This window comes from Artemia franciscana, chromosome 3 (genome assembly GCF_032884065.1).
Source record: "Artemia franciscana chromosome 3, ASM3288406v1, whole genome shotgun sequence".
Lineage (NCBI taxonomy): Eukaryota > Metazoa > Arthropoda > Branchiopoda > Anostraca > Artemiidae > Artemia > Artemia franciscana.
Window position 1 is genome coordinate 17,879,394 of NC_088865.1, and position 14,279 is coordinate 17,893,672.

General features: G+C 32.9%; 1 protein-coding gene across 5 annotated transcripts in view; it reads right to left on the reverse strand.

Annotated features, from left to right (window-relative positions):
* LOC136024965 (troponin I-like) overlaps window positions 1–13,092 on the reverse strand; it is a 51,829-nt gene extending 38,737 nt beyond the window's left edge. For 3 of the 5 annotated variants that reach the window (XR_010616985.1, XR_010616986.1, XM_065700568.1), the window contains exon 1: window positions 12,939–13,091. The gene's annotated coding sequence lies outside the window, so the exon portion shown is untranslated. Of the gene's footprint in view, window positions 1–12,938 lie in introns of all 5 variants that reach the window. The other 2 variants (XM_065700569.1, XM_065700570.1) reach the window with 1 other exon arrangement.
* Between the last annotated feature and the right edge of the window lie 1,187 nt (window positions 13,093–14,279).

Genomic DNA, 14,279 nt, shown 5'->3' on the forward strand with positions numbered 1-14,279 from the left:
TTTTAAACATTACTGTTGATTTCAATACCAAATTGAAGCATCTACCAAGAAAATTGAAGAAAGAAAAAACCGAAGAAGAAAAATGAAGAAATAAAAGAATTCAATATGATAAAAACTGGTTGCATTCCAAGCAAATCAATTGGGGATAAAATCAATTCAATTCAACACTGAAATCTTTAAGGACAATTTTTTGTGAAGTTTCTTTCTTAATTTGGTTTAAATGTGTAACTTCTTGGGGAACATTTTCTTCGCTCCTTTCTTTTTTCCAGTACATTTGATTTTCAATTTCCCTTCAAACTTATACTAGGGTATGACATTACTTAGAATATTAAAAAGTAAACGTTTAAAAGGAACCAATACTTTATTCAGAGATCTTTGGAGCTACTCCATTAATTGATGATTTTGATGAAAAGTCAGCTTACATCTTACAGTACCACAAGTAGTATTCGAGTTTTTCTTAGGGAAGGCATCCAAAGACTGTGAAAATATAATTTTTACAACATTTAAAAGCCAAGTTCCCTTTTTGAAATTTGAGTTCTGTTTTTTTTTCAAAGCTTGGGGGCTTGGCCTGCCATTACTTTGACGAATTTAATCCCTGGATAGAATAGTTCAATCCAGGTAGAATATAGTTACAATCTTTTAAAATGTGGTTATAATCCAAAACACTACAGGCTGCTTTGGCAGAACCAAACAATATTAGAGTTAGATTCTTCCACAAAAATTCTTTAATTTCTCAAACATTGTTTCTGCATGTTTACAAAAAGATGTATCAAACAGTTCGTGGTAACAAACTGTAGTAAGGAGCGACTTGGCTCAATAACAACCTAAATACTAAAAATTGAAATTTTGATACCAATAGTTACATTAAAAGAATTGCATTTTAATGCTGATTTTAAACATGTTAAATAAAAAAAAACTAGTTTTTTAATTTAAAGTAAGGAGCGACATTAAAACTTAAAACGAACAGAAATTACTCCGTATATAAAATGGGTTGTCCCCTCCGCAATCCCTCGCTCTTTACGCTAAAGCTTTTAATTGTTTTAAAAAGTTGAATTGTGGCAAAGAGTCAAACTTTAGCGTAAAGAGCAAGGGATTGCGGAGGGGACAACCCATTTTATATACGGAGTAATTTCTGTTCGTTTTAAGTTTTAATGTCGCTCCTTACTTTCAGTTAAAAAAACTAGTTTTCATTATTTAATTTCTGAACGTTTTTGAATTAATGCATGTTTGATTTTGACTCTCCGCACGTAAATTATTAAAATGAAATTTGTATATTAATTCTTTTTTTTGGCTAAATGGCTTTCTCTTAGTTTTGATCAGACGATTTTGAGAAATAAGGGGTGGGGAAGGAGGCCTAGTTGCCCTCAAATTTCTTGGTTACTTAAAAATCCAACTAGAACTTTTAATTTTTAACGAACGTTTTTATTAGTAAAAAATATGCGTAACTTAATAATTAACTTACGTACAGGCACGTACGCAGGAATTTTTTTGCGGGGGAAGGGGGGCAAAACCTTCGAAACAGCAGATATAAAGTAGCACTTTTTTATTTAGTGATGCAAAAAGCAGGTATATCGGAAAATACAGATCATGTAGTATTGTAGCGGATGGGGGGGGGGGGAGAAGACTGAAGCCTCAACAGTATGTTTTGGGCTCAAGTTATGTTCATAGCGATTTAGAACCAGTGATTAATCTATTATATCCCACTGAAAGGGAAATTTTAGGGTTAACAGTGCAATTTGGATTCTATGGGGGGTAGTTCTTTTATTGCAAAAACGTAGATTTTGATGAAAAATGATAGTTTCCAAAATTGATCCTTTAAAAGCTGTACTTTATCCTGAGAGGGGGAGGGGATAAACGCCCTAATATATAGGATAATTCTATTTTGCTGTGGAAAGCAAACTCTCTTTACAAAAAAAAAAATATCAGCACAATTGCTAATTACTCCAAAGAGGGTAAAACGTTAGACAGAAAATGGGTTAATAATTGGGCAGTGACTTGACCGGATAATGGCATGCTGTAAAATCCCCCCAAAAAGGTTTCACACATGTATCTAGATTCTTAATAAATGTCCTACTTTTGCCAGAAATCCCAAGAAACCATAAGGAAATTAAACATTTCACAAAGTTTCGGGGGGGGCGGGCCCGAAAGCCCCCACCCTGCGTACGTGCCAGCTTACGTAACACACTTTTATATTCTTATATTTTTATTATGTATACGAGGGGGTTTGTACCCTCGTCAATACCTTGCTCTTTACACTAAATCGTAAGTTTTGTCCCAATTCTTTAAGAATGACCCCTGAATTAGAAAGGCCGTAGAATAGATAGTTGAAATTACTAAAAATACTTTAGCATAAAGAGCGAGGTATTTATCTCCTCCTAAATACCTTGCTCTTTGTGCTAAAGTATTTTTAGAACCCCTCATATCCGTAATAATCTCTGTTCGTTTTACGTTTCAATGCTACTCCTTACTTTCAATTGAAAAAACGTTTTCATGTTTATTTTTTCTTTGTTTTTTTATAGTAATGTTAGAAAATCCTGCGCCTTTCATTGAATTTTTCTTCCCCCATGACATATTCCTCGAAGGAAAGACCCTCCCACATAGCCCCTTCCCCTCAACCCCACCCCCCAAACCAAAAAAATCCCCCTGAAAACGTCTGTATACTTCCCAATAACCATTACTGTATGTAAACACTGGTCAAAGTTTGTAACTTGCAGCCCCTCCCCCAGGGAGTATGGGGGAGTAAGTCATTCCTAAAGACATAGTTATTATGGTTTTCGACTATATGGAACAAAATAGCTATCTAAAAATTTTGATGCGTTGACTTTGGGAAAAAAATGAGCGTGGGAGGGGGCCTAGGTGCCCTCCAATTTTTTTGGTCACTTAAAAAGAGCACTAGAACTTTTCATTTCCGTTAGAACGAGCCCTCTTGTGACATTCTAGGACCACTTGGTCGATACGATGACCCCTGGGAAAAAAACAACAAAAAAACAAACAAATAAACACGCACCCGTGATTTGTCTTCTGGCAAAAAATACGAAATTCCACATTTTTGTAGACAGGAACTTGAACTTTTTGCTATAGGGTTCTCTGATACGCCGAATACGATGGTGTGATTTTCGTTAAGATTATATGACTTTTAGGGGGTGTTTCCCTCTATTTTCCAAAATAAGGCAAATTTTCTCAGGCTCGTAACTTTTGATGACAAAGACTAAATTTGATGAAACTTATATATTTAGAATCAGCATGAAAATCCTATTCTTTTGATGTATCTTTTAGCATATAAATTCCGGTTTTTAGAGTTTCGTTTACTATTGAGCCGGTTCGCTCCTTACTACAGTTCGTTACCACGAACTGTTTGATAAGTCTCATCAAGTTTAGTCTTACCCATTAAAAGTTACGAGCCTGAAATGCGGGGGGATTTCCCCATGTAGGAATTTGTCATGGGGGAAGGGAATTTCAATGAAGGGGCCGCAGAAAATTTTAGTATTTTTTTTAAAGAACAATGAAAAAATAAATGTGAAAAAGTTTCTTCAACTGAAAGTAAGGAGCAGCATTAAAACTTAAAACGAACATAAATTATTTCGGATATGAGGGGTTCACCTCCAACTAATACCTTCGCTCTTTACGCTAAAGTAATTTTATTAATTTCAATTATTTATTCTACGGCCTTTGTGATTCAGGGGCCATTCTTAAGGGATTGGGACAAAATCTAAGCTTTAGTGTAAAGAGCGAGGTATTTACGAGGGGGCGAACCCCCTCATGTACGTAATAAAAACATATGAATTTAGAAGTTAGTTACGTAAGTTATTTCGTAAGTTACGTATATTTTTACTAATAAAAACGTTCGTAAAATTAAAAGTTCTAGTTGCCTTTTTAAGTAACCAAAAAATTGGAGGGTAACTAGACCTACACCCCTGCTCCTTTTTTTCTCAAAATCATCCAATCAAAACTATGAGAAAGCCATTTAGCCCAAAAAATAGATAAATATGCAAATGCCGTTTTAATTATTCATATGTGGAGAACCAAAATCAAAACATGCATTAATTCAAAAACATTCAGAAATTAAATGAAAAAAAAACAAGTTTTTTAACTGAAAATAAGGGGCGACATTAAAACTTAAAACGAACAGAAATTACACCGTATATGAAAGGGGCTGTTCCCTCCTCAACGCCCCCCTCTTTAAGCTAATGTTTTTTACTGTTTTAAAAGTGGAGTTGAGAGAAAGAGTCAAACTTTAGCGTAAAGAGCGAGGCGTTGAGGAGGGAACAGCCCCTTTCGTATACGGAGTAATTTCTGTTCGTTTTAAGTTTTAATATCGCTCCTTACTTTCGGTTAAAAAAAGTGTTGTTTTTGTTATTTAATATCATGAAAAACCGACTTTGCTGTTGGTTAAAAACAAAACAAAAAACAATTCACTAAAGCCCTGAAATTCACATTACATTTAAAAGGCTTCTAGGAACTGTCGTACTTAGCGATAGTCAATTAAATGGTCAAGAATAAACTACAAAAAGGGAACAAGATTCAGCTACATTTTAGGAAGGAGTCTAAGATCTTTGTGCTAATTTTTTTTCCTGACGCCCTTAACAGTTTCTCCCTTTTTGTAATTTTTTTTCGTCGTGTTCTTTTATTTAATTACTCAAGGCCTTCTCATGGCATTCTTTGAAAACAACCTTAGAAAATTCATTCCTAAGGAACGCAACATTGGCAAAGAATTAAATTGAAAAGAATAATGACTCATCACATAGGATGAGATGCTGACCGGGGGAGTTTAAAATAGATTGGAAAATGTTTTCCCGGAGAGCGATCGAATATCAAGTAAAACCAAATTTGGGTCGCAAGTACATAATCTTTGAGGAAGAGAAATGATTTTCTCAAATATTAAATAAATACTTAGAAAATGACCTCGTAATTCATTGTTTTCATCTTTGATCCATAATAGATTTCCTTACACTGCCCTAGTCAAAATCCCTTACCCTAATCAGAGACTTGCCGAAAAGGATTACTTGATTGAAAAATTCTTTGATGAAGTTATAAAGAGTCATATTGGACCATTACCAGTGACATCAATAGTGTTAGGGGGGGGGGGGGGGGTTCATGGTGGCAATGACCCATAAATATCGTTTATCCCCATACACATACAAATTTTGAAAAAAATACCTTTTTCCGTAAATTTTCAAGGAAAAATGGGTTTTTTGATTCTTTCATTGAAAATAATTGAAAAATAACAAAAATACCCCTCCAACTATACCTCTAGGTTTTAGAGATGAAATGAGCCGTTTAGAAGCCAAATCAACAACGTCTCCAAAATAAACAACCGAGGAATTTGAAAAGAAGATACATATCCAGTTTTTTGTTTTAATAGTGGCCAATCGTTTAATGACATATCTTGTACTTTTTGTATGTACTTATGTTTTCAATATGAATAATATTTAAATTTGAATATGGATTTAGTAAAATCAGTTTCTAAGAAAACTATCATATTAGATGACATACATTTTTATTTTATTTTTATCAACTTTTATTTTTTATGCAGTATTCCCCCAAAAAGACTAACAGCTACCAATCGATAAAGTCCCTTGACAATAAAATTAAGAAGTGCATCTGATGGATTTGGGTCATGAGAGGCAAATTAGTATGAACTTAAAAAAAATGAATTTAATAAATCAGTTAAATCCTCGTAAGGTAATTTAAAAAATTGCTATGAAATATACTATTCTATGCTTTAATGTCTGTTGCAAACTAAATTTTAAATGGATGTGAATTCCACTCTTTAGGGTAGACCAAAAAAAATATTTTAATTGATGCAGCAAATCAAAATACAGCCTCGGTCACCAATGGTCACAGGCTCGAAACCCAACAACCACTGCTAGGCTTTGGAAATCAACTAACATTGCTATTATACCTTATTTCATGATTTTAAAAGGATGGATTAAAAGTGGTCGGAAATATTGAAGCAGGTAAGACATGATAATTTAAATAATCTTAAATTTTGCATGTATCTTGGAGGTAGCTAAAGTAGGAACTTTAGATAGGGATCGTAAGAACTCACTAATTAGCCTGTTTCATGTGACTTAACACTGCAACAGGTTTGTAGCAGCAGAAGTAGTAGACGTGACCTCACCTTCTTGTATATCTCTTTTAAGCATTATATAAAAGTAATATTTTATCATTTTTAGTTTGTATAATATTTACTCATTTGAAGCCTAAATTATCATAGTGTGTAATTAAATAAAAAATTAAGTAACAAAGTTGAATTGGTCCCGAAAATTTATTTTTGTGTATAGCCTTCTAAAGTTTTGTGATAAGAACTGAATTATTTTCTTCAGTTATATTTTTGATTTAGCAGGTTCTCCTGCAGGCAGGCTGCATTGTTTCAACAGGCCTAACGCCCAGTTCTCAAACACTGCGTTTAGCAGAAAAACGCAACGATTTTGCAGATTGTGGACGATTTTCTTTACCAGCGTCCTTGCGAAAACACAAATTTATATGCGTTAAAGTTTACAACAACTGCCAGAAAACATGCCCAGAAAACGTAAATGAATAACTAATTGTTCAGTTTTTATTTGATATATTCTTTTACTTCTTCTTAGCAATAACAGATGTTGGACACCAGCAAATGGATTAAGACTCATTTCTCGCAGGATACAGGTGGTTGTGATTTTTTCGCGCAATATACACGATTTTCCTAGTATTTCTATGCATTTTTTTCTATAAAATAAATGCCTTCTTTGAATTTTGCAAATTACAGCGTGTTGAAACTGAGCATAAAAACGGTAACAGCGAAGAATGAAACCAGTCTGTGATAAGAAGTATATTAATTTTCAGCATAAACTGAAAACAAAAAGCTAAAACAAAGCCAAGTAGAGTTTGGGTCACAATTGCTATGAAGAAATAAGTTTATTGTAAAAAAAAATTTGACGGCTCCTAGAATACAAGAAATACCTGCCAATCGGAATGTCGTCAACAAAAGTATAAAAAATTTGAGTTTTAACTCACTTTGAAATAAAAATAAAGGAGAAAAAGAACCAATTCATTTTAATTTAAAGCTCTACAAATATTTATTGAGTAAAAAAAATTGAAAGATAACTTCTAAGGTAGAAAATATTATGCATATTACAATATTTCAGATACCCACAAGCACCACGTCACTGTAGGTTTTGTGGACGCCAAAGAAAATATATTTTTAAAATTTACTTCCCCCACAGATTTCCCCCTTTTTTTATATAAAATTAAACAACTTGAAATTTTAAACTCTATAGATTTAGGTTATCGTTACAGTAGCAATTTTTCTTGCTTTGCTATTTTTGATTTAACTTAGATTTTTTTTTTTCTGGAGTAACCTATCTTAGCGATATTTTCAAATGTGGATTTTTTTCTAATCGGTATATTAGAAGATTATAGAAGTTACATCTGAAAGCAGCAGAAAAAATGCAGTATTCGGGCTAATTTAAAAAAGAAGCATTTTGATGAAAATCTTTAATTTCGATGTCGTAAAAGAAAAATTTTCTGCTAAACATGCAGAATTCACAATTCTTTTTTTTTTATTTGGGACTGATAGGACAAAAAATAGAATGAATTCACTTTTTTTACAAGGTAAAAAGATTTTTGAGACATCCAAATACAATGGATAAAAGGCTGGAAACTAAATATCAATTTTTTGTAAAGTCAGAAAATAATAAAATGGTGCATCAACCTATACAGTATCAATTTTGGATATCTTAAAAACCATTTTCCTTTATACTGGTCTCCGTTTGTTTCTTTAGCCTACCTTTTTTTAAAACAGAATAGTGTAATTTTTGAATTATGTGTTTTTAAAAACATCTCTCAGTGAATTTTTGAGGCTTTAAACCGTTACAGATTACAATTTTTCTGAAATTCACTAAACTGATTTCTGACTTCATATATATAAATATATATATATATATATACATATATATATATATTTATACATATATATATATATATATATATATATATATATATATATATATATATATATATACATATATATATATATATACATATATATATATATATATATATATATATATATATATATATATATATATATATATATATATATATATATATATATATATATATATATAGTATATAAAGTTGAACCTTTGTTTTTTAACAGAGGTTGATGCAGTATCATGCTCTTGGCTAATGTCCTTATAAACTGTAATGTCGTTATTTATAGCTATTTCATCGCTTGGAACTTTTATAAAATTTTTAACGTTGAACGCCATTATGAAATAAATATTGCCAAAACTTATTTTTTTTTAACAAAGGCATGGTAAGCATTGATAACCTTATCCATGTCAAAATCCTAAGCCAAATTGTCATAACTATCATTTTCAATTTTGTCACGTTTTGTTTCTATTGTCACTTATCTTCTAACCCATTTTTATTTCTTCTTCATTTTGGATTTTTATTACTTTAAACAGTTTACCAAAGCCCTTTGTTTTAGCTGCCCAGATTGGTCTAAATTTGCACGACGGTCCAGGTTGTAGATTTGTTAATTGTTCAGGTGGTGGGACAAAAACTCCTCTTTCTTACATTTTTCATTTTTTGTGTCTTGTCCCATTTTATAAATCAGGTTGTTGATTTTCACCCGTTGTGAATTTAATTTATTCGAGCTGTTCTCTTAGTCTTACCATGTTTGATAGTTCAGGTGGTTCCAAAGAATCATCAATTTAATTCTCATCACTATCAATTTTTAATTTTGACACGTTTTGATTCTTGTTGTTGCGTATCTTCTAACCCCATTTTTCTTTCTTCTTCATTTTGGATTTTCATTACTTCAGACAATTTACTAGTTCCCTTTGCTTTAGCTGCCCTTATTGGTCTAGTCTTACATGATGGTCCAGGTTGTAGATTTGCTAATTGTTTAGGTGGTGGGACAAAGCTTCTTTTTCTTCCAACGGGTTATCATTTATAACACTTTAATTTTTTTTTTTTTGGGGGGGGGGTCTTCTCTTTTGATAGTCCAGGTTGTTGATTTTCACCCATTTTGAATTTAATACCAATGCCCTTTGCTTCAGCTGCCCTTATTGTTCTAGTTTTATTTTTCTACAGGGTGGTATTTCCATCATATTTCTCCCAGTTAGAAATACGGTGTTTTAACTAGGAGATTTTAACGCCCAGGTTGGTAAAAATAGGGATAGATGGTATCCTAGCCTAGGTAAATTTGGTGAAGGAAAAGAAAACAGTAATGGCTACAGCTTTTGAACAATTTTGTATATATAACAGTCTAGTTATAACCAATACAGTGTTTGGTCATAAAAAGGCCCATAAGCTAAAATAGTATTCACTTGATAGTAAGACAGTGAACCTCATTGATTATTTATAGTAAACCGAAGAATGGCAGGGTCAATACAAGATACTAGGGTATATAGGATCACTGTTGCTGATGTTAAAAGCATAGATCACCATCTAGTAGTGTCTAGGGTTAATTTAGAGCTGAAATTTCGGAAGGGCAACCACCTCCCGGAAAGTTATGATGTTGGTAGACTCAAGGATGAGAATTTGAGAGAAACTTTCCAGGAACAGTTGAATACTAAACTTGAAAGTTTAAAATTTGACAATGTGGAGGATGGTTGGAATAATTTTAGAAAAACAATTTGTGAAGTTGCTGATGGTGTCATAGGGAAGAAAGTTAGGACTGCAGCTAGGAGTACTAGTAAAAACTTTATGTTTAATAGAGAGGAGAAGGGGCTTGAACAAGAATTATCTGAGTTATAGATCATATGAAAGCAAAAAGAATGTAAAGAAAGTGGAGAAAGCATTAAAATATGAACTAAGGAGGTGTGAAGTGGAGGCTATAGATAAAATTGCCAAGGATCTGGAAGATGCAGATAGACGGCTTGATAGTAAAATAATATTCTGGCATGTTAATGAATTGAGAGGGAGTAATCAATCTAGACTTGTCCTAGTTAAAGATGGGAACGGACCACAATTACTGACAAGAAGAGAGTTAAAGAGAGATGGGCGGAACATTTCGAGACTGTACTAAACCGAGATAGAGATGCAGGAAAAAATATAGAGGAAAATGTAAAAAATTGTGGTACCTTGGATGAGAGAGAGGATTTATTTTGTGAAGAAGAATTAACGACAGTACTAAAAGGATTAAAAAATAAAAAAGGCTCTAGGTGTTGATGGTGTGGTAAATGAGTTTCTTAAATATGATGGCTCCGAGGCTAGAAATAAGTTACTGAAGATTATGAATATGATGTTTGCAATGGGGGAAGTACCTAACGATTCTAGGAAGACTTTAATTAAACCACTGTATAAAAAAGGGGATAAGACTGAGTGTGGTAATTATCGAGGCATTAGTCTGGTCTCTGTATTTAGCAAATTAATTAGAAGTATGATACTTCTTAGACTGAGGGATGCTGTTGACAAAGTTTTAAGAGAAGAACAGTGTAGTTTAAGAAAAGGTAGAGGATGTGCCAAACAAAATTTCACTCTTAAGTTAATAATTGAGAAGTGCCTGAGTTGTCAAACATCTTTGATCCTCAGTTTTATAGATTATGAGCAAGCGTTCTATTTTGTTGATAGAAGAGCTTTAGCAAAGGTCTTATCTTTGTATGGTACACCAGACAAATACATTAAAGTAATTAGTGCTATATACGACAATAACACCGCTGCGGTTAAGGTAGGAAATGAGGTTAGCAGCTGGTTTTGTATTAAATCAGAAGTAAGCAGGGTTGTGTTCTATCCCCTGTTATATGAATCATTTTTATGGGAGATCACGGAATCAATCGTGAAGGAAAGGCTCTCCTGGATTTAGATTATCCATATTGTTTAAATATCATTTGCATTAAATATAAGATGATTTAAGAGAGAACATCTCGCTTAATCGTATAGCCAGGAGGCCTTAGGAACTGGAACCCCTCCGCCCTCCACCTAAAGAGGAATTCCGGTACAAAAATTGTGGACATAACAGAAATATCTAGCATGTTGTTTGCTTATGATGGTTTGTTTTGCTTTCTGACAAGTTTGATGTTCAATTACTGCACATTAGGCTACTTTAAATTCCTTGTGCAGTTGTTCTTTTGGAGTTGTATTGTACAGCTACTTTTGTTTGTGCAGTTGTTCTGACATTTTTGTTGTGCGAAATTCACGACCCCTCCTCCAAGGCCAAAATTTTGGCATTAGCTCCCCTCCCCCTTGCCAAGCTCTGTAGATACGCCCGATCTATAAGAGACATTTATTTACCTAATAGGTATATACAACTGTAATATTAACTTATAATCTACTCATTTGTGGATCTAAATATAACCAACAGACGCGATAACAAATGATGTCTTGCTATGAAAATGACTTAAAAGTAAGCATACAAACCACAAAATAAATTCGTCAGTCACGATCAGTCTCATTTTTACTGAAATAAACCCCCAACGAAATCTAACGGTTCAATCTTAAATAGCATCAAATTGTTTTCTATTTTTATATAAAAAAAAGAAAAGAAAAAAAATATCCCCAACTTGTACTCCCAAGCCAGTTTTTACCATTACAATCACAAACAAGTTAAAAATTCTTTCAAAAGCTATAAAAGCAAACTTTAGAATAAATAGAGTGGCTAAAATTCACAAAAAATGGGGGGGTATGTATTTTTAAAGCTCAAGGAAGAGGGAAAAAGTTAACTTTTTTTAAATGAAATTACTAAAAAAAAAACTGTCTTAAAAAATCATCTACAAAAAAGGTATTGTTCGAAATTTAATGAGGAAAAAAAATCCCCTGTCGCTCCATCTAATTTACGCCACGGGGAATAATATAGGTACGAAATAACACCACTTTGAGTGATCTTCCCACGGGTTTCACTTCTGGGTAAAATATAACTTATGTATTCGATACAGTCTTCGTTGTTTAAATAGCTAGTAACCGGTATTTACGGGAGAAAATAGACAATCACGTAAATTCTGGCCGCGCAAGGTCATTTCAGTTTTCTCAGTATAATTTACTGACAATTAGAGTCTAGTAATAAAACGTCTTTAACCAACCCATAACAATAAGATATAACGAAGACTTTAACATAACAAGGGTGTAATAATAGCAGCATTAATTGGTCGTCGTATTTTTAGTTGAACTACTTTTGTAGAATAATCCACATTCTGATTCCAAAGAAGGTAATAATTTACCTTCTTTTACCTTTCCTTTTACCTTCTTTCATCTTCTAATTTACCTAATTTACCGTTTTTTACCGGTGGGTAACAAACAAGAAAAAAAAAAAAAAAAAAAAAAAATCGATCTATAACACATACAGTTCCGTGCCGGCTCCAGCGACAAAGCATTATTATCAATCCCTTCTGAAAAGTTATATTTTTAGTAGTATCACATTCAAAAACATATACCAGATAAGGCGGTCGAAGCCAAACTCATTAAGTTTACCTTTCATGTAACTTAGATTTTACTGATTTGGCACTTTATTCACTCTTAGCGTTACACATTCATAAAAACATCTAAAATAATTGTAGTTACTCTACAAGACAAATAGATATTGAGCGTTAACTAAAAAAAAAACACACCTTTACGTCAGTTCGGCTATTTTTACGCTAAAACGCATGGAAACAAGGGTGCCCGCAAACATTATTCCATTGTGAGGGGCTACACCGCTAGATTTTTCCAAGGGGGAGCGAGTTCTTTTTATATTAAAAGTGTATTTTTTCAATTAAATGTTTCGGTCACTTGGGGGAGGCTAGCCCTCCCCGACTGGGATTACGGCACTGAAACACTTTTTTCTGTGCTGATATGGTATACTATAGTAAGGATTAGAAATTTATCATTTTTGATATTTTTCAAAGTTGATTCTTTTCTTGAGTCAATCAATTGCATAACAGAAACACTGACACATTAGCAACATTATTTTTTTAATTGTTGATAAATTTATAAAACACCAAATACAAAGCTGAAATTTCCAAGTATAAACTTACCAAAGAAGAAATTCGACCGTTTTACACACTACAGCAGCAAGACGCCGACTGACACCGACCCAAGGAAAACTGTTTCTAGCCTCAATATTTTCTAAAAATATTTTAAGGGCTCCAATATCGTGCTTTTGCCAAAAGCTCACGGAAATAGAGGCGTCAAGGGAATTTCAATTCTCTTCAGGTTGTTCTGTATGTTGTGTTTACATTCTGACCGTTTTCAAAACGGTTCCCTGGAATTAAATTACAGAGGAAGAAAGAATCAATTAGGATCAATCTTTCTAAACGGCAATTCTACTTGTATGAAATTAATTTTCAAAAACAAAGTTTTTCCGAGGGAGGTAACGAGTAAAGTTGAAACTTAAAACGGAAAAAATTATTACTTCAAAGCCTATCTAATATTTATCAATAAATTAGTACAAATAAACTAACTAATTATGTTTCCCTATGCTTTTAGGATTATAGAAAACTAGCACTTTAATGAGAACACAAAAGTCAAGTATAAAAAACAGGAATATTGATTTAGGAGTCAAAAGTGAACATTTAGTCCGACAGGAATACACTAATTCATAAAGCTTTTCACAGTCTTACACCAGCTGTGACATCAGTAACTTTCAGTATACAATTAAAATTATCTTAAAAACATAACTGTAAAATTGAATATTTTTTAATAGCCGGACTAAAAACCATAACAGCTACGAAAAACTTTCAATCTAAAACACAAAGTTCGTTATCTATATTTCACAGAACAAAACCTGTTTTTCAGGAACGTGTTTTTTGATGAGCAAAAAGATGTTTACTCTACCATCTTCGCCTTACAAATCGTCTACTGACTAGCAGAAACTAAAAGGCTACTGTAGAAAAATAGAGCTGTTTAAGGGCTCATTTAAAAGCTTATATTTACACATAATCACTTTTTATAAATTTAACTTGATAGCACATTCTCACAAAGTACACTTTTGAGTGTTCAAAACCTAGGCAGCAGCGAAAAACTAAGGGGGCCAAGGGTGTCTCTTTCCCTCAATTACCGCCGTTAGGATTAGCACACAGACATCATAGCAGAATGAAGTTTTAAGGTTCAATTCAAAACTTTTGATCATTCAATCTTAATTTTTTGTAGATTTTTGGCTGAAAAGTTTTTAGTTTTAGTTAGTGTGATTCGCAACAATCTTTTACTTTTAAGATGAGTCGACGATTTAACAAACTTATTAAGATAGTCTGTAGGGGGAGTATATGTGAGGAGTTCTTATAAACCTTCAGTTAAGGGATTTGGACCATAATTATTGTAATGGTACCGTTTTATGCTCCCAAACTCTTCCACTTAAGAAGTGGCATCAATTGCCGTTT